Below are 25,268 nucleotides of genomic sequence, written 5' to 3' on the forward strand. Positions count from 1 at the left end.
TGTAGCTATCTTTAGAAATCTCACATTGGTACCTTCTTTGCATTTTGTCAACTCTGTCATGAAAGTGTTCTTAAAATGAGCAACATGTTCTAAGTCATCATCCAAGGCTACTATAACATGAAATATATGGCAGAATACAGGTAAAATGGAGCAGGGGACATACAATTCTCCCTCAAGGAGTTCAGTCACAAATTAATGCATTTTTTTAAACCAGTTCATCAACATGTGCTCTGGAATGGTGGTCAAAGCATGAGGGGCATACAAATGTTTAGCATATCTGGCACGTAAATACCTTGCAACGCTGGCTATAGAAATGCCATGAAAATGCCTGTTCTCACTGTCTGGTGACATTATAAATAAGAAGCAGGCAGCAGTCTCCTGTAAATGCAAACAAATTTGTTGTCTTAGCGATTGGCTGAACAAAAAGTAGGACTGAGTGGACGTGCAACCGCTGAAGTTGTACACTGTTTTGTTTTTGAGTGCCGCTATGTAACAAAAAATCTACATTTGTAAGTTTCACTTTCATGACAAAGAGAGTGCACTGCAGTACTTGTGTGAGGTGAATTGAAATATACTATTTCTTTTGTTTATCATTTTTACAGTGCAAATATTTGTATTAAAAATACACACTTTGATTTCAATTAAACACAGAATACAATATATATGAAAGTATAGAAAAAACATCCAAAATATTTAATACATGTCAATTGGTATTCTATTGCTTAATCGCAGTTTTAATCACATTGTTAATCACAATTAATTTTTCTGAGTTAATCACATGAGTTAACTGCCTTAATAGTAACCTATATAATAGATTTCCGTCTAAAAGGTGGCAGGCGACTAATCAAGCATTCCAGGTTCATGGATCTAAGAATATAATTTTATTAATAAACAATACTTAGCAAACTCTGTTTTCTGGAAGAGTGAATCTCAATGAAATATTTATTCTTCATAAAAACAAATTAAAAATGGAAATGAGACTAATGGCTTATTAACACAAAAAAACCACATCTACAAACAAACTCTTTATCAGATGTAACTGAATAGCTTAAAAAAGCCACACAAATATTCATGTCCTCACTGTTGTACTGAAGAATCGCACTGCTTTACTTCATCTAAATATTGTGACAAAGTTAGTGTTAACAACAACAACCAACAACAAACTGCTAATCAACTGCATGGCTACTAAGTAAAATATAAGTATTTCAGAATATTGAATCAGGAATTAGAAATCACCACTGGTAGAAATACAGACCCATATGCTCTTATATGATTTAAGGTTCTCTAGTAGCAGATATAAATCAGAATGAAATTAAAGGTATGGTAAGTTTTACTGTATTTGCCTGACTTCACGCTTTTGAAAGTAGTGCTTGGAAGAGAAATGCATTTACAGTGCTTTATGTTCCCTTCTTGAAATAGATTTGTTTGTAATATATTGTAAAGAAGTAATCAGATGTAAACAAAAGCATGACATCAACATAAAATGAAATTAAGTGCTACCATATTTATTAAATGTCTAATTTAAAATACGATGCAAGTTGTGCAGGTAGAAACAAAACCTAATCAGGGACTGAATAAAACAAAACATGATTATTGGCATAGAGAATCCAAATAAAATATCACTATTGAATGTGTTGGTGATTAAATCTGTTCATCACATTGTCTAATTCTAAGAAGCTGAAATTAATTTGTAAATAAAAACAAGTTGCTTTAACTTTACAACTAATAGCTTTCCTCTCCCCCCCCCATAACATTTAGAGCCTTTCTAAACAGTGTACTTTTACTGGGAATGATAATTTGACTGTATCAGAAATTTAAATTAAGTGGTAAAAGCCATTAAGCTCTCTGGGCTTCATTGGGAGTTGTAGGAGCTCAGCAGCTCTAAAACTCTGGCCCACTACTGTTACCTGCATTTCCTAAACTAATGTAAAAAATATCCATTTTCTTTTCTGTGGTTTGTCATGAGTATGCCTCTTTAAGGCCTGGCTACATTAGGAAAATCTGCACTAATATAGCGACACCAGTGTACCCACACTGATACTAATCCTGCAGTGACGCATTAATGGGGTGTTCAACCATGTGATTTACTACAGGAAATTACTGCCATGACTCATACTGGTACAAACCCCATTTTGGACACAAGAAGTTCTTCTTCATTAAATATTAAAACTCATTGGTATAGCTTTTTTTTTTTTTTTAATATGACCAACAATAAATAACTGATTTTACACAGAGTCATAACGTGATGCTCTGAGTTCCACTAAGGTCATTGTAATTAACTTGTACTGAAAGGCATTATTCAATATGAGTATGACTATCACAAGCTGGTCCTTAGTAACTAAGATATATGCAGAAATACATGCTCAAGGGAGTGTTATGAAGAAGAGAAGAGAACATCAGGAAAATAACATTCCTAAACTATAGTTGTTAACGTCAAAAATTATAAATAGGCCCAACTGCAAATTCGGGAGGTGGATTTGGATGCCAAATCTCCTCCAGAGTGTGATCCAGGGGTCTAACAGCCAGCCAGCCATTCACCATCTTGTGTGTAAAAGTTAAGCGGAAAAACAATGACGACGACTCTGGAAGGTGCTAACCCTCCTTAACTCCCATTGAATCCAATAGGAGTATTACTCAAGTAAGCACCAATGAGTTTGCCCCTTAATTGATATATTTACCATAATTCATGGTGTATAGCTTTAGGGCTTAATTCTGCATAGTGCTGAACTTCCTACTCCAACTGGCTTCAATGAGAGCTGAGGATACTCAACAATTTCCAGGAGCAGGTCCTTATTAAGCAAGTGTTTGTGTGCCATGTTTCTCATACACTGTTGCCAGAGAATATCTGCCCACAGAGAAGTAAATACATATTTCCCTATTTACCATGCTCTGTGCTGCTTAGGAGCGTGTAAAATCAAGCTCATATTTTGCAAGTGACTATGCAACTAGTCACAGGCATTAAAACCTTTTTGTGGATTTTTTGAAAGTGTATATAATCGTATTTATGTATCCGAAGCTGGTGTTGTGCTGAGTCAGCTAAGGATCCAATTCCACAAATGGATTTACTTTAATTCAAAGAACGGAAATGGTAAATATAAATTTATAAATAGATCTTTCATTCTAAGGATATGTCTACACTACGGGATTATTCTGATTTACATAAACTGGTTTTGTAAAACAGATTGTATAAAGTCGAGTGCATGCGGCCACACTAAGCACATTAATTCGATGGTGTGCGTCCATGTACCGAGACTAGCGTCGATTTCTGGAGCGTTGCACTGTGGGTAGCTATCCCGTAGCTATCCCATAGTTTCCGCAGTCTCCTCCGCCCGTTGGAATTCTGGGTTGAGATCCCAATGCATGATGGTGCAAAAACAGTGTTGCGGGTGATTCTGGGTAAATGTCGTCACTCAATCCTTCCTCCGTGAAAGCAACGGCAGACAATCATTTTGCGCCGTTTTTCCCTGGATTGCCCTGGCAGACGCCATAGCATGGATACCATGGAGCCTCTTTTGCCTTTTGTTATTGTCACCGTATGTGTACGGAATGCTGCTGACAGAAGCGGTACTGCAGTGCTACACAGCAGCATTCATTTGCCTTTGCAAGGTAGCAGAGATGGTTACCATCCCTATTGCACTGTCTGCCATTGTAATTTGGTGATGAGATGATGGTTTTCAATCATTTTGAACCGTTTGCAATTGGGAAATGGTGATGATGGTTATCAAGCATTTTGTACCATCTGCTGCTGTCATGGGTGCTCCTGGCTTGCCTCACTGAGGTCAGCCGGGGGCGCATGGACAAAAATGGGAATGACTCCCCGGGTCATTCCCTTCTTTATGGTTTGCCTAAAAATAGAGTCAGTCCTGCCTAGAATATGAGGCAAGCCTACTAGAGAGTCAGAGAGCACAGCCGCTCCGGGTCAGAGCCCCAGAGATCCTGCAGAAACGATGAACTGCATGCCATTCTAGGAGGTGCCCCTGCAACAACCCCACCCGTTGCTTCCCTCTTCCCACACCCTTACTGGGCTACCATGGCAGTGTCCCCCCATTTGTGTGATGAAGTAATAAAGAATGCAGGAATAAGAAACACTGACATTTTAGCGAGATAAAGTGAGAGGGAGGCAGCCTCCAGCTGCTATGATAGTCCAGGCTGGACATTAAAGAATGGGGGGGAGAGGAACGCAGCCTCCCGCTGCTATGATAGTCCAGGGAGTAAAGAATCTTTTCTTTAGACACGAAAGGAGGAGAGGGGGCTGATGGAGCTCAGGCTCCAGCTGCTATGATGAGGACGGTTACCCAGCATTTTGTACCGTCTGCCAGGAAGTCATTCCCATTTTTACCTAGGCGCCCCTGGCCGACCTCACCGAGGCCTGCCAGGAGCATTCACAGATGATGACGAGGACGGCTATCAGTCATTTTGTACTGTACCGTCTGCCACCGGGGAAGGGAGAGGAGAGGATGCTGCTGTTTAGCGCTGCAGCAGCATCCAGTAGACATACGGTGACATTGAAAAGTGGCGAGAAATGATTTTTTTCCCTTTTCTTTGAGGGGGGAGGGAGGGTAAATTGGCAACATATTCTCTGAACTACTGGCAACAATGTTTTTGACCCTTCAGCCACCGGGAGCTCAGCCAAGAATGCAAATGCTTTTCGGAGACTGCAGGAACTGTGGGATAGCTCGAGTCCTCAGTCCCCCCTCCCTCCCTCCATGAGCGTCCATTTGATCTTTGGCTTTCCGTTATGCTTGTCACACAACACTGTGCTGTGGACTCTGTATCATAGCCTGGAGATTTTTTCAAATGCTTTGTCATTTTGTCTTCTGTACTGGAGCTCTGATAGCACAGATTTGTCCTCCCCATACTGCGATCAGATCCAGTATTTCCTGTACGGTCCATGCTGGAGCTCTTTTTGGATATGGGACTGCATCGCCACCCGTGCTGATCAGCGCTCCACGCTGGGCAAACAGGAAATTAAATTCAAAAGTTCGTGGGGCTTTTCCTGTCTACCTGGCCAGTGCATCCGAGCTAAGATTGCTTTCCAGAGTGGTCACAATGGTGCACTGTGGGATACCGCCAGAGGCCAATACTGTCGATTTGCGGCCACACTAACCCTAATCCGACATGGCAATACCGATTTCAGCGCTACTCCTCTCGTCAGGAGGAGTACAGAATCTGTTTAAAGAGCCCTTTATATAGATATAAAGGGCCTCGTTGTGTGGACAGGTGCAGGATAAAATCAGTTTAACGCTGCTAAATTCGGTTTAAAAGCGTAGTGTAGACCAAGCCTAAAATACCATTTTGAACAGGCAACACAATAGCTAGGCAGGCAGCACAGATGGACTGGCTGGGAGACATTGATACCCCACCTCTGCCCCTTCAGCTTGAGATCCTGTACTGTAAGTGTTGAATATTACTTTCACCCCTGGCGTTAGCTCTGGACCTTTAAAGAATCAGAATACCTTTCAGATATATCAAATATGGGATAAACTTTTAATGTCGTCTATATTTAGATAACTTTTAATAAGAGTTACTTCGCATGTGCTCAGTATGGATCAATGAAATTGAAACTGATTAAATCAATTCTACAAAAAAATTAAAAATACGTTCCCATTAAGTTTTAAAAGCCACAGAAAACAAATTTGTGTGTGTGTGTGTGTGTGTGTGTGTGTGTGTGTGTGTGTGTGTATACACAGATATAAAACTCATAGAGTTACTAGTGTTTATACTACAAGATAAAGACTTTCTTTAATTTTTGGCTGATACCCACAGAATGTAGAAGATACATGTCAAGTTTCTTGTCAAACAAGTTGTAATGCTAATTTGAATTTGAGTGAGAAGAGTACAGCCAACTTCAGTCTTTCATTTAAGGATCTAATTGCATCTTATAATACCCAAATGACAAGTATTTCCATTTTTCAGTTAGCATAATTCTACCTCAAAATAATATAATAAATATATACACACATTCAAATGTCATACAGATTCTCAAAGCATAATTGCTGAAACATTTGCAAAATATGGGCTTAATCCTGCAAGCTCTTAGGCTTCAGTGATTCATGCACATAATCAGCAGCTGTACTGGCAATACTGCATGAAGCAAAACATGGCAAAACAAAGCAAACCAAGGACACCACTCATACATTTGGACACAAGTGTGAAGGGAAAAAAGCCATGCTTTCAGGGGATGGGGAAGAAAGAAAAAATTTGGAGCTATGGCACAGAGCCTGTGTTCAGAGCATGCCAAACTGGTGTGCAGAGTCAGTGTTTATGGAACTATTTTGGTGCCAGGTATTGCCAATCAACTCACAAGATTATGAGCAGCCATTTGGCTGTTCTGGCCACATTTTCTTCTCCACCCACCTCTCCCTTGCAGGATTAAGCCCTAGATTAGCTAGAAAGAAAAATGTTAGAAGTAAAACAAAATACAGCAGCCAATCTCTTAAAACACCCTAAAAATATTTTCTTTAAAATTTATGAAGCAGTATATTAAGATTTTATTAATAATCTCACATCTGAAGCTCTCTATGTTAAACTGTTCATTTAATTTCATGAATAGTACTAAGTACTTTCAGTTGTGGAAAAAATCACTACAACAGAATTTATCTTATAGAAGCAAATTGTTTCTGCATTTTATGGTCCCAGTCAAATTTATACTGAGAACATGCCATAGGCAAACAACTCAATTAGATATAGGAATGATAAACAAGCCATCACTTCTGCTTATACTGATTCACCATTAAAAAAAAATAGAATGTACACAGCACTATCATCTAGGTTAGGAAATCTAAGCAGCCACATGGCACTCAGATTATACCATAAACCTGAAGAAGAAAAAAAGAGAAAAAAAGATTAGCACACTACAATTGCAAAAATGGGTTGCAAGTGAGTAAAGGGAAAATGTAACAAGTTGGCACTGTTGGCTACAACCTTCAACCCAGTCATAGAAGGTCATAGAAGGTGCTGAACCTGCTGGTAAAGTGTTATGTGGGATCTGCTGAGTCACTCACCAGGTATGTCATTACCTCACTTGGATATCATGAAAGTGGAGTGGTTCTTGGGGGTAAAAGTACCTTAGGTGTGGGCTGAATATTCTTGAAGGAGCAGACAAGCCTAGAGAGAAGATTCAGTGTGAATCTTAGGGCTTGTCTACATCAGAAAGTTGCAGCGCTGGTGAGGGAGTTACAGCGCTGCAACTTTGAAGGTGTACACATCTGCAGGGCATCACCAGCGCTGCAACTCCCTGTTTGCAGCGCTGGCCGTACTCCCGTTTTGTCTCGGGTGTAGAGGATCCAGCGCTGGTGATCCAGCGCTGGTAATCCAATGTAAACACTTACCAGCGCTTTTCTTGACCTCCGTGGAAGGAGGAAGCCTCTGGTAATCAAGCTGATCTCCTTTCCCGGTTTGCTCTCTCGTTCCCGGAACCCCGAGCAAGCAGGTCTCCTTCACTGCAGTTTGCTGGGTGGCTCCGGGAACGCGAGAGCAAACCGCAGCGAAGCTGGTCTCCTTCCCCGGTTTGCTCTCTCGGTCCCGGAACCCCGAGCAAGCAGGTCTCCTTCCCTGCGGTTTGCTGGGTGGCTCCGGGAACGCGAGAGCAAACCGCGGCGAAGCTGGTCTCCTTCCCCGGTTTGCTCTCTCGGTCCCGGAACCCCGAGCAAGCAGGTCTCCTTCCCTGCTGTTTGCTGGGTGACTCCGGGAACGCGAGAGCAAACCGCGGCGAAGCTGGTCTCCTTCCCCGGTTTGCTCTCTCGGTCCCGGAACCCCGAGCAAGCAGGTCTGCTTCCCTGCGGTTTGCTGGGTGGCTCCGGGAACGCGAGAGCAAACCGCGGCGAAGCTGGTCTCCTTCCCCGGTTTGCTCTCTCAGTCCCGGAACCCCGAGCAAGCAGGTCTCCTTCCCTGCTGTTTGCTGGGTGGCTCCGGGAACGCGAGAGCAAACCGCGGCGAAGCTGGTCTCCTTCCCCGGTTTGCTCTCTCGGTCCCGGAACCCCGAGCAAGCAGGTCTCCTTCCCTGCGGTTTGCTGGGTGGCTCCGGGAACGCGAGAGCAAACCGTGGCGAAGCTGGTCTCCTTCCCCGGTTTGCTCTCTCGTTCCCGGAACCCCGAGCAAGCAGGTCTCCTTCCCTGCGGTTTGCTGGGTGGCTCCGGGAACGCGAGAGCAAACCGCGGCGAAGCTGGTCGCCTTTCCCAGTTTGCTCTCGCGTTCCCGGAACCCCCCTTGAAGCCGCCCAACAGCGCTGCAGTGTGGCCACATCTAACACCACTTACAGCGCTGGTTGCTGTAAGTGTGGCCACTCTGCAGCGCTGGCCCTATACAGCTGTACTAATATAGCTGTAACAACCAGCGCTGCAAAATTTTAGATGTAGACATGGCCTTATTGTTTTCTTTGTTAATAAACTGAACTACAGCAAGGGAAATAGATTTATACAGTAGAGATTGTGTTTGTTTACCACGTTAGTAAAGGCATCTACTCACAGGGAAATAAGTATATGTCTAAGTAATCTAAATAGTCATAATCATTCTGGCTTTTTGTTGCTGCTGAACAAAAAAATGACAAGTTTACACATTCGTTTTTTAGGATATTGACAGAGTAAGAAAGAAAAAAAAGACAATCACGCCTCTCAATACTGTTATAATACTTTCACAAACTGCTAAATACTGATGACAATACGTGAGAGACTATTGTATTAGTTAAGTGTCTATATAACACTGACAGACCCTGATCAAACCTGGGACCTCTGGAGCTTAGCGCATGAGCCTCTACCGCATGAGCTAAAAGTCAACTGTTAACTAAGGCTGTACAGCAGACTCATTAATTGCTCTCTAAGTGCTCTTGGCACCCCTAGATGGGATAACACCACACCCAGAAGGTGTGTGGGTTACACCTAGCATATACAAATTTTCAAGTAGCAATCTTTCCTTGAAGTCTTAATTCTTAGACATGTTAGTGTTGCCCCTCCGCCCAAGCAATTAATCTTTATTTGAATCTTGTCATGTTTTCATTAAAAAGGAGAAATAATGATAGAATCAGATATTTCTTTGATGCAATTCTGTTTATTTACAAAGATTGTACACACAGTTTCCCTGAACACAACAGAAACAAAAAAGCAGGAGCAGGCAGTTTCCTTGCTCCCTTTCTCACAGTTTCCCAGACTCTGTTTCCAGCCAGTCCTACACACCAAGGAGTTCTGCCTCTGCTCCCTCTCAGGGCTATGCTCACAATTGCTTCTTAGCCAACTGTTTGTCTTCTGCCTCTGAAACCCACCTAGACAAGCACAGTTGCAACTAATCAATGCCACAGCCTCTGAATTTGCACTCAATCCCGAGGGAAGCCTCTCATTGAGTTCTTGCTCAGGCCTTCCCATGTGATCCAGTGCCTTGGGAGCTGACTTGTATTGTTTAGCGGTCTTACTTCATAAGGAACTTAATTGCTTTTTCCATTTAGGCTGAGTGAAGAGCATTAGCAAGGTCTGTGACTGCCTATAAATCAAAGACATTCTTGTTGGCAGTATCCTCACACCTTCTTGTCAAACTGTCTGAAACGGGCTATCCTGATTATCATTACAAAAGTTTTTTTCCTCCTGCTGATAACAGCTCATCTTAATTAGCTAGCCTCTTAGAGGATATATATATATATATATATATATATATATATATATATATATATATATATATATATATATATATATATATATATATATATATATCCTCACTATATGTTCCATTCTGTGCATCCGACGAAGTGGGCTGTAGCCCATGAAAGCTTATGCTCAAATCAATTTGTTAGTTTCTAAGGTGCCACAAGTACTCCTGTTCTTTTTGAGGACACAGACTAACCCGGCTGCTACTCTGAAAACTGTTTAACAGTTAGCATGCTGATTAAAAGAATGCTCAGAAGGAGCATAGTCCTGGAGCCTTAAGTTTTTACTTGTTTCACAGGAGATTTTCTGCTTTAGAAAATAAATCCTGAAATCCCCCAAGCTTCACCTTCCTCTCCGATCCCCCTCCCCCCCCCCAACATTCACTTCCTTTAGGGCTGATGAAAGTTTTAAGCTTTAGAATCTTAGTACACCATATAGATACTGAACTCAGTGTGAGTTTAGACAGAGTAAGATCTCGGTATAATCTTTGAGAGCTACCTCTTAGAAGTAATTTTTATAACTACAGTGAGGCAATACTTCAAGAGTAAGAAAAAAAACCAAGCCATTTTTCTCTAGCATTGTAAAGTTAATGTACCTAAATATATTCAAATTACAAAATGAATATACAGAGTCTGGATCTTTCAGGCAGCTTGGTGACCATTTAGAGTACAAGCCAGAAGAAATTATTATTTACTACTTAAACTACCTCCTATTGTGTCTATTACTATGAGTTTCTTCAGTTCTTTTTCTTCATCATACATCAGACAAGCCTTCTACCAACAACAAAAAAATTACTAATACCATATTTCATTTTTGCAGTTGTGAATATCCTCTAATGGCAAAAGTTCTGATTCTGCCTCATATGACAATGTATTATTGCTGTCTGCTTTGAGCCCAGCACTTCTTTTTCAACATTGTCACAAAAACATATTAGACAATTCAGAATAATAATTAGAAGGTCAAAATGTTTGCAATTGCATTGTATTGTTCTCCACAATACAAACATGTTCTCTCAACCTGCAAATATTTCTAAAGAAAATTAATAGTGGTTGCTTTCGGGTATTACGCTGAATTTACTAATATAAAAGCTAAAATCATCTTTCATACTAAGTGTACTTGTCCTCTCAAAATGAAAAGCAGGCATGCAATACATTTGTCTATTAACTTATCTGCGCAGTAAACACATTTTCTTTCTAATGGCAGCCACTCTCAATAAAGTTGCTAATTATGATGGAACAATTTGGATAGCACTCTTATGATGTAGATTGCAGTCCTTTATGTGAGGACCTTTACTTTTTCTACGACTTCATAAATGAATCATTAGTCTGATGTGGAATGCAAATAGAAAAATAAATAAAAGGATAAGGGAGACAAAAAATATGCCAAAATCTATTCACAAAACTATTCACGAAATGCAGCTAGTTTTAAACCTAAAATAATGCAGTCTCTCATTTCAATATGTGTTTACACCAGAAGTGTGCATCAGAAGAACTACCATTTATTGCTGTTAAAATAAACGGGAGCTCTGCATATGGCTTGACTTAGGGCAAGGCTTCGATGGCACTGATCATCATGTGAAGAAAGGAAGAATTTCAATGGGCCTGGTGATCAGGACAAGATGGGGATGCTTTGGTGTTTTAATGGGTTGGTTGGCCATTTCAGCCCTACTGGAGGTTATTTAGACATGTAGCTGCAGTGTCTGCATTGCTTCAGTGGCCTGTACACCATGCAGAAGATAGAAGTATGCTGTATATTTTGCTGAGGATGGTATGGTTTGAAGTGGGAGAATCTGTCACAGGGGACTTGGGACCCTTGATCCTTGTGATGGCTTTCAGTAGAGGACATAAGAAAATATACACAAGGCATAAACTGAAGTCTTTTAATCTCAGTTCCCTTCATGGCACCAGGTATCAGCTCCCATGTGTGCAGAGGGAGAAGATAAAACTGAATCCAAATATGATGTGACAGAGGTGTAGTCACGTTGCTTAATACACTACTACAAAGAATTCAGATACCATGGTGATGAGCTTAGGAGAAGAATCTATATAGAATAGAATAGACTCTTCACTATATGTTACTCAGAGTAACATCTGCAGTCAGAATTATGACTATGTGTGATCTTACTGAAGATGAGGTCCCCAACTTTGCATCTTAGTTGACTGACACTGCCTGACTGCTGCATCTGACTCCAGCTGGGTCCAGGATGCAATATGGGATGAAAAAGGACAGGCTGGAATGGGGCCATGCTTTTTGTATTGAATTTCAGGTATAAGGTCACCCATGCCAATGACAGATCCAAATCAGTGCATCCCTCTGGTATGAGTCTGTCAGAATGGGATACAAATGGTGCTAGTACTAGTTTAATGATTGCCCAGAAGCAATAAAGAAGCCTTGGCTGAGGCGATCTGGTTCCTCTCTGTAGTGATGTAACACCAACAGACCCACATGGCCTTTAGCTAAGACTGTAGAGCAAACTCATTAATCTTGCTCTAAGAGGTCTTGGCGCAACTAGAGGGCACAGAGCACCACATGCAGGAGGTGTGTGGGTTACATTGACACACTTGAAGGCACAGAGGCTAATATTGGTTCATGATTCTAATGTCCACAGAACGGACAAGTTTCCTGTCCCGCTCAGGATTTTATTGGATGCTCTAAGAACTGAGAGATTATCCTAAGTGTTTTTGACTGAAATTACACAACTGGCCACACTCTGAATCTCATATTTCTCATTGATATAGAGGTGGGATATGTGACAGTACCCTCATGCTTTAGACAAACTTCTTCAACTTGAAGTCATTACATTATTGTAGGGGTGAAGGACCTGTTTTCTTACTCCATTCTCAGTAGCTCTTTAGCAGCCAAACTACTTTAGTGATGGATTTGGTAGGCTTCTATAACCAACTTTTGCCCTTTACCAACCAATCTGATCCTTGAAGGACTATATGGTTTCATTGTTGGTGGAGATTATCAAGGTTTTCCTTTGGAAGGGCAGAGTGCCTGTCCGTTCTAAAGGAAACTTATGTGTAGTGGTATCTGACTTCCAGACTGTCAGCCAGAGCAAGTCCAACCCAGTTGGGGCAGAGTAATAATTTGATTCAGAGCTGATCTGGAAAAACAAAATCGCTGCTGTAGCAGAACAACATTCTCTATCTATATTTGGGGCAAAGAGGGGTATTTTATTTTCAAAATGGACTTTGTTACCATCTTCCACATCCTTGCTACCTCAAAACAAAGTTCTTAATAAAGATACACCTTGGGACCACTTTGAAATTCAAGCTAATGAAGAATGATAAACAGCATAATGTGGCTGCCTGCCTGCCTGCTGAACAGTTCAGTACACTGGGACACACACTACCACAACTGCTAGATTTGCACTAGCCTTGTGGTGAATTCTAAGATGCTGATTTTCACTTATGAAGGGTCTGGCTACTTGATGGACTGGCTCTTTCCCGGTCCCAGTTAAAATGAGCAGAAGCACTCGAGGCAGATCTCCGTCTACATGGAAAAGACGCAGGCACTGGCAATATTTTCTTTGTATGGAACTTTGACACTGTAATTGGCTTCCCTCTTTGTTCTACCAGAGGTTGCAAAATCCACCTTTTCCTCACAGGCATCAATGCAGACTGAGTGTTTATTGGTCAAGAGACTGAAAGATGACGGAGCTGGGAAGTAGGATGCTTCTTTGTTGGAAAGTATATTAATTGGAGAATTTGTAAATGGAAAGTTGAGGGAGGCAAAGATAAAACCTTACAGATTACATAACCACATCATGCTTGTTCACATCATCTAAATGTATTCTTCAATATTCATTGTAATATAAAGTATGAGATTTTGTGTTCTGAGAATCACATGTATAAAATGAAATAAAAATGTTGTATAGAATATTCCAGGGACTCTACCTTTATTATGTGATATGTTACAAACTTGAAATAAATGTGGTTGTGTATCCATATCATGATGTATACATAACTGACTCCAGTTTTTTATGGTTACAGCAGTGAAAGGAAACACTAAGAGATTATATGTTTTGTATTTCCATTAATAGCAACAGTAACCTAAAAATCAAATAATAGATTTACACACATTTGTAAAATTAGAATGCTGTAGAACTGAGTCTGAATCTCACAAGAACAAAGCTCTGAGTTGAGAAGTTAGAGTTTTAAAAAGGTAGAGTTTGCTGCAGGACGTGGTATACAAAATAAAGATGAAGAGTCATTTTTTTAAGGCTCAGAAAACATGCTTTTAGAAACCAAAGTGGTTTTTAATTATTTTTCAGTTTTCCAATGTAGCTTTTAAAAACAAATACTTGTTTAAAACACCTTAATGACAATGCTTAATGGGCTGAAGGCAATCTGTGTTAATGGAGTCTACACTGGAATGGGTTTCTCAATCCTAATATCTTCAATTTGGAAATAGAGAAAACAGATTTAGAGTCCTACCTACTACATGTCACATTATTTAATTAAACACATTACAGTTTGTGTTGAAAATGCATGTTAGCCTATTCCAGTGATTAAAATGAAAAGCTCTGAAGACAAATTTCTGATTTAAAACTAATACTATAATAATATTAATACACCAGATACTATACTACTGAGGGTTACAAGCAGCACTTCTCCAAACTGTCCTCTGCTTCCCTTCAAACTGTTCTCTGCTCCAACACCAATCCTTTCTCTCCAACTCCCACACTGTTTGATTGAAGCAAGGTTATCATGTGACTGACTGCAGGTGATCTAACTGGCTTCAGGTGCTCTAGTTAATCTATAGCAAACTTTCTTCCCCTTACAGGGAATAAGGCTCCCTTTTAACCATCTCCTGCTGCCCTCTGGCCATGCTGTATCACAGTACTATACAGTAGTCTGCCATTGATTGGACTAAAGTTTAATTTCTCTACCCTTAAGTAACTGTACAGAGATGTATATTGCATTTTTTACATGTTTAAAGTAGCAGCAAGCCAGTGATTCATTTTTCTCAACTTTGAACATCTCTTATAGCATTGTTTCCACTTTTTATGTTACAGTAAGATAACATCTGTCAAAATTTTATCTAAATGGTTCTGTTCTCATTTTGTATCCCCAAACATTTTATAGCCATTGCTTCTGTAATCACAGCATAGGCCTTAGTTCAGAAACAACAAATAGAAGAAGATTGATTTTCATCTCAAAACTGTCAAACTTCTGCCTATAATGCTCAGCCATGTTTTTCTGAAACAGCAAAGTGCAAAAAGAGCCATCGATCTGACAGATTTTTGACATATCATGATAGATGCAATGGGTCTACTACTTTACTGCCAAAAATGTCCCCCAACAGAATGAGGCAATGAGTGAAGAAGAATAAATCTAAACTGGATAATAGAATTGCTTGTTATAAATGTATAAGAGGAAAAACAACTGGCACTTCACATCTCTGGAGACAAACTCCTGCTTTTATAAAATTTTATACTAACACTTCTTTCATCTTGGATAATACTTGTTATCATCTAGATCAATGATACAGGAACATTATCTAAAGCCAATATTCATAAGCAGCTAAAACCCGTCCTGAAATAATTTGTATTATTTAGCCAGAGAACAAGGAAAAATAAACATTCTATATTAACAAAACAATGGGTTCTACTTACCCTATTGTCTTGTCTCTCTGTCAGCTAGCCAAATGACAACTGCTTCAAGTGTGTCAGGTGAATTATGTCCCCATCTTCCTAGAAGACAGTGGTATTGATTAATATATTACATCAAGGTCTTTACCTCAAGTGCACAGTGTGGATGCATTTCATTTTCTTTCAGAACATTGCCATGTGGGAGACAAATTATAGCAAGTTTGGAAAAGTAAATCTTACATTCATAAATCAGAGCATTTCATAAGGAGCATTGGTTTGATTTATAACTAATGTCTCCCAGTGTATCCCATCATCTACACTTCAGGTAACAGCCTCGACTTCCACGATAGAGAAAAATATTCTCATGTGCATATTTTCTTATAGCACTTGACCAAAGAACTAACAAAGCAAGCACAAAGTCAACTCAAACATGAAACTTTAAAATACAGTTTATTATGCTAACATGAGACATTTAACATTTACAGTAAGTATGCTCAATAAAACTAAAAAGTGCAGTGTGAATAGATGGATGGTTACTTCTGAGTGTGTATGATTTCAAAAATACACCAGTGTATCACTATGTCACATTTCTAATTTCCTTACACCACAGGCATTGGAGCTATAGTTAAAATCACAGAGATAGTATCTTAAATGAAAACCAACACACACATACACAGAAATAAAAGAAAAGCAAGTGAAAGCTAGCTCACCAAAATTCTGAAAACCATTTTTAAATATGAGAATCCCTATGGCTAAAGACTGTCCACTTTTTTTAAAATGACTTATTTCTTTGCTTTCAGTCAACAATTTTCTTAGGCTGCTGTTGCACAAAAGAAAAAATTATATATAGTGAGAAAGTACTGCAATATTCTGGTATAGTACATTTGTTGAAATAAAGTGGCTCTATTTCTAAATAGGTCATGTAGAATCCGAGTTGAAAATTAAAAACAAATATTGAATGCAAAAAATGTACTGTAATTAAATGGTTATGAAAAAACATGAAAAGACATAGAAAGTAGAAAGGGAAAAACTCACTTATTTTGTGAAGATGTGTACATCTACCACAAACATACAAATAGATAGCTTTCATACATACATGCATTTTATAATATACTCTTAAAATATACAGTCTTCCCTCAGATTTGAATGTGTGCAACACTTGAAATTTCCTGTGATAAGGCCCTTTTCCTTTATTAAAAAAAAAGGACCTTATAGCAGTCTGTACATACACATAAAATATACTAAAAAAAAAAGACAAAAAAAGACGACCTATCAATTATCAGCCTGATTGTAATATCGTGTCATTTTTAAAAGGGACATATTCAGCTTACAAACTAATAAGCAGAAGTGTCTGCAAGGCAACACTCGACTCATCAACTTTTAAAATGTGCTACTTCTGAGGTCTGTTTAGTATTGGCTAAAGTGAAAAAAATTGAACTGAAAGCTAACTTCCTTTGCTGCACAACACCGCCTTCAAAAGGAGAAATGGGAGTAAACCTTATCAATCAATCCCTATGAATAATTGCCAGCTCCCTGGAATCATAAAACAGACAGTACTGTACACTTCAGTTGGTACCATCATCTATTTAGCAGTGCCACTGAGATAGCTAACTAAACCTTTTACTCTCTCATACAGCAATGGCTGCTCTAATTCTGCAGTAATAAAACGTGGTACATTTAATTAAGGTAGGTCTCTTTCCAGGCTTTGTGGGTTAAGGCTTTTGTATTATCCATAACAGTAGCAACAGCTGAAAAATATTATTGAACACACATTCTTGAAGGAGGCAGTTCAAATACCAAACAAAAACCAGCTCCCAGTTTTTAAGCATAGCCACACTTTAAAAACCCTCATGCTAGAACCAGGGTTTTAATTCATCTAATTATGCTTCTTAACGAGGCTGGGGTGAAACGTTTATGTTGATATATTTTTGTGTTTACAAATTAGAGTGAATAGGAGGAATAGGGTAGTATCCCTTTAACTAACTTGAGAACCCTTGTGGCACTCATTGTGTTCTATGTTTTAGAAGCTGTAAGAAACAGTCAGAGGAGCAGTTTGTATGTATCTAGGCATTGCATGTTTGAGTACACTTAGTGAGCTTGATTATCTGAAGCTAGTTTCTTTATTATAAATGTAACCCTTCTGCCCCTCTGAGTTGACAGCAGCAAGGGCCAGGTTCAGTATCCAGGGGTTCCGTTTCAATAACACAATGCAAAACCGGCTCGAGCCTCCATCCAAGGACCTGGGACAATTACATACCATCCCCCCGGGTGCCTCTAGGAGGCAATACTTCTCCACTCGCAAGCACGGAGTCTGAGTGTAGCAAAATCCTTTTAATAAAGGAGGGAAACAATGAGGCATCATATTAGAGAAACACCACAAACTGGATTATAACACAAACCATAAGCAAGAAAACAATCCACCTCCAAGTAGTTTGGCAATGTCCTTTTCTCCTTAGAGTCTTAAGTCCAATCACCCCAGAGTTCAAAAGTTTATCTACAGAGTTTTACCTCCCCCCCCCAGCCTGGGTGGAAATGGGGGTGGGCACACACAGGGTGTTAAGGAGCACCTTACATGGGCCGGGGCCAACTGCTCCGCCTCTCCGTGGAGTTCTGCTCCAGCCTTCACCATGACTGGCTCCACTCCACCAGCTGTGCTACTCCTCCATCCGACCCGTGAACCGCTTCAGCCGTCCCCGCAAACCACTCTACTCCACTCACTGTTCCATGGGCTGCTCCAACATGCTGCAAACTGCTCCGCTCTGCCAGCCGCTTAGCGATAGATCTTCAGGCTCCCCCACTAGTTAACACAGCACTCAGTGATCTCAGCTCAGTAAGCTTAGCTCTTTTAGTGATTTCAGCTTGTAGTAGGGGAGCCCCGGTGCTGGTGCACCATTGGCCCAACGTGAATAGAGGTCAGCAGCCTCTAGATGGACTCCTAAAGGATTCAAAATTATCTCCGCTATTCAACAGTGGAGAGAGAAGGATGTGCAACTGGTGTTCCAGGCCCTCAAAAGGGGCCTATACCATCAGGTTTACACACCAGTCCCCCCAACCACTCTCTATTCACTGGGTTTTGGCACCCATGTCCCTTGTCTAGCAATTGCTACTTAATGGATAGTGAGACATCTCTGTTATAACACAGTCTCATAGTTCCTCATTCACATAATAAGGGTGACAACACTTTATTCCTTCTGCCCCAATAATCAAAGAAATTGGGGGTCCCAGAGCTGTCAAAATAACCATCTCAGGTTGCCGTGGGCTATGCTAGGTGGAGTGGGTGTGCCAATGCAAATACCTGAAATTCCTTTCCACACTCCCCATACTTCACCACCAGATGTCAGGGTAGCGCTCATCCTGATTCTGCTTACATAAATATTTATATATTTAGTGGAAAGAAAAATACACAACCCCATCACAAAATTTGGTTACCTGGAAATTTCATTTAAAAGTGTCTTTGTTAGAGGATAATTTCATAATGCTATAACATACTTTCCACATCACTTTTTTTGAAAGCACAGATGATTTATTGATTGTGATTAGTAATGAAGTAGTGGCTCTGCTTTCCTGATTGACTGAGCCTGCTCCGTGTGGTCAGGAAGGTGAGCAGAAGCCATTTTGGCACTAGTCTTTGCCAAAAGAAGTGACTGTGTGAGGATGCGCCATCCTTTTCAATGATTAGACAAAGGAACATGTAATAGACACATCAAACCAACTGAAAGGGAGGGAGACAGCTTCCTAGTGGTCACCTTTAGGGAGGCAGACATTTGTCTATGCCAAATTTAAAAGGTCACTGCCTGAAAAACCATGCTGCAAAATGTTCCTCTGAAAAGGTGAGCGTCCACTTAGGAGTTTCTGTAGTTTCTAAGTCAGGGGTGGGCAATTTTTGTGGCCTGAGAGCTGCCTCTGGGTCTGGAAATAGTATGGTGGGCCAAGAATGCCTGGTGGAGAAGGGGACTTTATGGGGTGTAGCCTGGGAGGGCTCTATAAAGTATGCTACCGAGGTGGGAGGAGGAGGGACTCATGGGGTATGGCGGGTGGGAGGCTCTTACAGGGGTGATATTGGGGATTCCTAGGGGCTGTGCTGGCGGTGATACCAAGGTGGCTGTACCAAGCACTACCACAGGTGGAGGCACCCTAGCTAGGACAAGTGCAGCTCCTGGGCGGTTTCGAGGCTCTTGAGGGTGGAGCTGTAGGAGACTGGGAGGAGATTGAGCATGCAGCCATGTAGGGGCAGGGCTACCATGTAGAGGCAGGATTCCAATCCTCAAAAGAGAGTGGTGAAGTCGTGCCAGCACAATGTGGCTCTGTGTGTGCCAGAAGATGGTGGAATTGTGAGTTGGAGGCTGGGGAGCGCTGGGCGGGCAGAGTAGGGAAAAACCCCAGCCCTGTTCCTTGACTGGAGCAGTGGATCAGGGTAAGCCCCTCAACCTCACTCCCCGGCGGGAGCTCACGGGCTGGATAAAAACATCTGACAGGCTGGAAGCGGCCTGTGGGCAATAGTTTGCCCACCCCATTCTAGATAGTTGTGAAAATAGTGGCTTGAGGGTTAAGAGGCTGAATTCCCATGTATTTGAGGGCAAGACTTCTGACTGAAAGATATCCCCAGTATTCCAGGTTGGACATGGTATTTGAAATCTCCCTTTCTCGTGTTTCTGTAAAAAAACAAGATGCAATTTTGATATCATGATTTGTTTCTAGTGATGGAAGTACACTAAATGCAACACTTACATAATGAAAAGTGGGATCTCTGCATGCCAAAGACAAAAGGCATTGGCAGGGCATTTGCCATTACCAACAACTGAGGAAACTACACAAGAGCCCAAAAACCATGAAGAGCTAGCAGTCCATCCTAATGTACCAGTTGTAATACTATCAGAGGAGCTGCCTGGTGATGGAGTGAGAAAAGTGCCCTCTTTCATGACTACCACCTCATGACACACTAGTTACCTGCATCGCCACCTGAAAAAAAAAATGTTGTCCTCCAGCTGCACAACAGTAGGATGAACCTGTCTTTCTTAGTGAATGACTAGTGTTCATAACACTCCATAGCCTACTCAAGACCTATCATACTGTGTTAGACAAGTACCAAAAGAAAGACGACTACATCTCTGGGCCATTGCATTCCCCTTCTCCAAAGAAAGATCCAAAAAGAAAGATTTGTTCCCCTTCCTTGAAACTGCCAACACCTTATTGCCTCAATTTGATCTTCTGCTCCAGTTCAGAGGGTGAAAGGCTAGGTATAGAAGTGAAAGCACTTTCATCCTTGGCTACTTTTGCCCTGAAAGAGGTCAGGTGTCTGAACAACTGTATCTGTTCCTTCCTAGGCCAATGATACTTCTGTATGGAATTTCAGGTGTGTGAAGTATGACAGCAAAAGTAGATTTCAGAAACTGGTCTCCAAAATACATATGTACACATGACTGTAACATTTTGTGGAAAATGTAATGTTAAGTATTAGAAATCTGTGTGGAACAAATTCATGAATTTTTGTTGTGAAATTTTCAAAGGCCCTCTCATGCCTACCAATTGCATGTTTCCTGCTGTAGTGCACTGAATCATGAATAGACCAGTGACTAGAAGACTATTACTGCACTCTACATTCCCTAAACTTATCAAATAGTCCATAAGCCTAAAAAATAAAAAGGGGGGAGGTGAAGTTAGGACCACAACATCCAGAATGTGGAAGAGATCATCAGATGTTTTGTTTCTTTAAAAAAATCTCAGCCATGTGTTTTTAGTTGTATGTAACTATACATGTGCAAAGACCACAGCTCCATCTGGACCATAAATTTATGCCCTGCCCATATCACTAACAAATTAATTGGCAGCATATTTTACAGCCTCCACAGAGTTTGGCTAGCTTTCACTGTTCCCACTGACATTCTACTGGTGATTCTGTCCTGACAGGGGCATGGATTCAGATGTAGGAAGCAAGTTTGGAAACATTCTCCCTTACATAACTGACCTTTATTTTCTTTGAAATCAAGAGGTATAAATTCAGGGCTTGAAATGGACCATCTCAAGGTAATTTACTAACATGGATTAGTTTTCTGGGAGAGGGAGAATTTTTTCTTTCCTCCAAAACTTAAGCTATAATTGAAAAATACTATGTCCCTAGCTCTGAGTTGTGAATAAAACTTTCAAAATATGAACCAAGTATAAACAAAACAGTAAAGTCTGCCTGAGTTTGCAGATAGTTCAGACCTTTCATCACTATTGCTTCAGACTCTCTCATTTTTCCACAGTGCATTGTCAGATGCCTAACAATGATAATTTAAACGTCACTATTTAGCCATTTCATTGCTGATCAAATCCTGTGAAGAAGAAAGAGGATTGTATTACAAAAAATGTGCACAAACTACCACGACAGACACTCACCTTAGTGCAATGAGCATTTCCTGTCTTCCTCCCCACCAACCCATTATGTGCCTCTGCCATCAACAAGCCAGACAGCAGGTACAAAAACCAGAGTGCATTCAAGCCTCACCTAAGGGAACTAAGGAAACCAACAGAGCCAATAAGCGCACAGAGCCCCTACCCAAGGGGAGCCAAGCCCAATGAAAACAGTATTTTCAAATGAGTAGACCTTGAAAGAGTATCACTGTTTTCTCCACCCTCAATTTTGTCATTGGTTCAACTGATAACAGAATGTTGCCTCCCATATGTAAATGCCATAGTGTTTAAATGTTTACACTCAAAATGTGTTCATATTCAGCTCAAATGTAAGTTAGCTTTTAGTAAAATTACTGAAAGGTGAAGATATTCTAAGATGCTGGGGAAAGTAGAAGTGATATCTGCAATATGAGAACAAGGTGCAATACTATTTACATCCATTTTATTTAGTAATCTAAACAACGAAGCATGCTACTATCTGAAGCTAGGCAAAAATCCACTAAGAATCAGATGGAAACCAAATTTATTTTAATTTGAGATCTAAGAGAAACTGAATTCTGAATATCTTTAGGTGAAAGGCAACTAACCTATTACATTAATATGGAATTTTGGGACATAATTGATTATTTAAGTAGGAAAATATACACATACCTTTAATATGAAGGCATCATCCAAAATTTTGTTAAAAAGAGTCAATCACTCAATTTAAAAAAAAAGTAATATTTTATTTTTCTTCTAAATTAAGGCAAAATACTGAAGTGATACTTATAATGGGTGTACTGACAAATCTTTATACAGAGCAACACAAATCAGTGCCAGGATTTGTAAGAAGTTAAAGGTTAAAGTCTAGCACAAGAAGCAAACTGCAGTTCCTCTTTCATTGAGAGCTCTTAACTTCAGATATACCCTGTCTCTTCACCATGAAGTTAATACTCTATAAAAGACTGCTTAAAATTATTTTCACATTTGGTTTCTCCTTGAGAAGTGTTTATCAGGCATCTGCATTTCAGTCTTTGGTACTACACTGTATGATCTGCAACAGTCATTACTACATTAGAAGTTTGGGGGCGGAATCAGGTTTCTGAGCTTCTCTGTGTACTTGGAAACAGGGGCAGCTCCAGGATCCAGCATGCCAAGCGCGTGCTTGGGGCGGCATGCTGCAGGGGGCACTCTGCCGGTCGCCGGGAAGGCAGCAGGCAGGCTGCCTTCGGGTGCGTGCCTGCGGAGGATCCGCTGGTCCCGCAGCTTCGGTGGAGCCGCGGAAACAGCGGACCCTCCGCAGGCACATCTGCAGGAGGTCCACCGGAGCCGCGGGACCGGCGATGGGCAGAGCGCCCCCCGGCATGCCGCCGTGCTTGGGGTGGCGAAATGTCTAGAGCCGCCCCTGCTTGGAAATAAATGTATTATTCTTCCATCTTATTGTATTATGAGCACATGTTATTCCCTGTACTACATACCTTATAAGACTGTACAGCTGAAGCAGAAACATAGTGATGAATATATTCTAATAAGATTGACCTTTTGGACTTATATTGGCACAAGTACATTGTTGAACAAAATGTTTGAAGAAAAGATAATTTCAACTAATAAGAACGTTGAGTGGCATTCAGACATGCTATGCATGCACAAAGCCGTGCACTATTAGTTCATATTATGACAATTGGAGGCTCCTCACCTTTAATTTACCAAAAGATATATATGAACTAAGTTACATATTTTAAATGCTTTGTAAATTTTACATACTGCAAATTCTATCATCTCCTTGTTAGTCATCAAACTTCTGCTGAATCAGTTAGGTTTGATCAAAAATCCTTTTGCATAGAAAGTCCCATTCTACACTGAATTAAAAAAGCTATAAAATGTATCCCATACTGAACAATTGTAGACATGACTGTTCACTTTTCACTGTAATCAAATCTAACTTCTTATATTGCAAAATGAAATTATAGTAATTCTAAAAACAAGTGTATGCAACGTGATAGGTTAGTAAGGGATGGCCAGATTGTGTAATTAGTTACACCAATAGATGGTCAGAGCACAATTTGATTTGGAAATACAGACTAGGAGGAGAGAGAAACAGATGGATAGAAAGAAAAACAGATACACTGATGTATGGGGGGAAATGGCTGAATTGTGGAGACAAATGCATGTCTGTCACACAGAATTTACAGAAATACATTCAGTAATGTTTTGTAACACACAAAAGATACATTTTACATTGCCACTGATTCCAAAAAGCTATACTGTGCACCACAGTTTTATATACTGGTAGGAACATTCTTTAACTGTAAATCGTACTACTTTATACAGAACTATGATCATTTGAAGAACTTTAAGTTACAGGATATATTTTAAAATCTTCTGTTAACATGAATCAAATTTCCTACTTGTTCTCCTTTCACTGATTTTCTCAGTAGTTGGAATAGGAAAAGGGGTGGAGTCAAGCCCATGGATAGGGACAGGGGAGACTAGGACTTGCTGAAGGGATGGCAATGAAAAGGGAAGAATGCTGTCACAAAGAAAATTACAAGAAAGAAGCAGAGGAAAGAGAATGTGGAAAGATAAAAAAAAACAACAACAAATAGCATTAGTCCCAAAGGTAAGCATATTTCCCCTCTATGATGCTGAATGTGACAATAAAAATAAAGAATGACCATCAACCACCATAACTTTACAACAGCCTAGCTCTATACTATTGCCAGCCTCTTGACTTCATGGAATAGGTGTAGGCTTCTCTCACAGATGAGCTTCTTTCTAATCAAGGCTCTTCACACAGCCTAAATCTCCCTTGTTTGCCTCTTTATTGTCTGTGTGTGCCCACCTGCCCTTTCAGATTCCCTGTGGCCAGCACACACCCCTTGACCAAAAAGAAGAGGAAGGCAAAACCCCATCAAGCTCTCTGCCAATCTGACCTGAACCAGCCAGCCATGCACCCAAGAGAGAATGCTTGGTACTCTCTCAGAGCACTAGCCCACCCTGTCCAGTGTCCCATCTCCAGCTGTAACTATCTCCGATGCTTCAGAGGAGGAACATAACACAAAACCAAAACCCCTCAAACTCTAGAATACATTTTTGGAGGGTCCAGATCTGTCTTAAAACTAATTAAGTTGTAGTCCTCCTGAAGTGTTAGCTCCCTGCCTTAGGAGAATGAGTCTTGTATCTTGGTTGGAGCCTGGAGGTAGCATCTTTCCAGCTAGCAGCTTAGGCATTGTCTCAATGACCCTGCTGTGGAGGTTACTTTTCTAGAACCATTGCATTATCTTCTTGACTGTTTCCGAACAACTCCACTATTAAACTAAACAAGCATGTGTGTACAGTAAACATTTCAATAACCCAATATAGTCATAACTGTACTATTCTAACTGCGAGGACATACACAGTATTCATAAACTATTACAGATCAGCCCCATATCCTCCAAGTAAGGTTTATTTTTTTTCCCAATATCGTTCCACTTATTGGTTCTCTATTGACTCATCTATTTGCCTCCTCATCACTCAGGCTTGCAGCTTCCTTGTCATTTTCAAGTCTACGCTCTACTTCTCCCATCATGTCTAAATTCTTGATGGTCCTACTGTTTCTTCCTGAATAACCACTACCAAAATTGCACCTTTCCTATCTATTCCTTACCGCTAAAACCCTTTTTATT

At 40.5% G+C, this 25,268-nt stretch overlaps 1 protein-coding gene across 5 annotated transcripts in view; it reads right to left on the reverse strand.

The window, feature by feature from the left end:
• The window catches only part of PCDH15 (protocadherin related 15), a 1,497,017-nt gene that overhangs the window by 1,085,965 nt on the left and 385,784 nt on the right, over window positions 1-25,268 (reverse strand). For all 5 annotated transcript variants that reach the window (XM_030569599.1, XM_030569597.1, XM_030569596.1 and 2 more), the window contains one exon: window positions 15,253-15,330. The gene's annotated coding sequence lies outside the window, so the exon portion shown is untranslated. The remainder of the gene's footprint in view (window positions 1-15,252; window positions 15,331-25,268) is intronic.

The sequence above is a fragment of the Gopherus evgoodei genome, chromosome 7 (assembly GCF_007399415.2).
Source record: "Gopherus evgoodei ecotype Sinaloan lineage chromosome 7, rGopEvg1_v1.p, whole genome shotgun sequence".
Classification (NCBI taxonomy): Eukaryota; Metazoa; Chordata; order Testudines; family Testudinidae; genus Gopherus; species Gopherus evgoodei.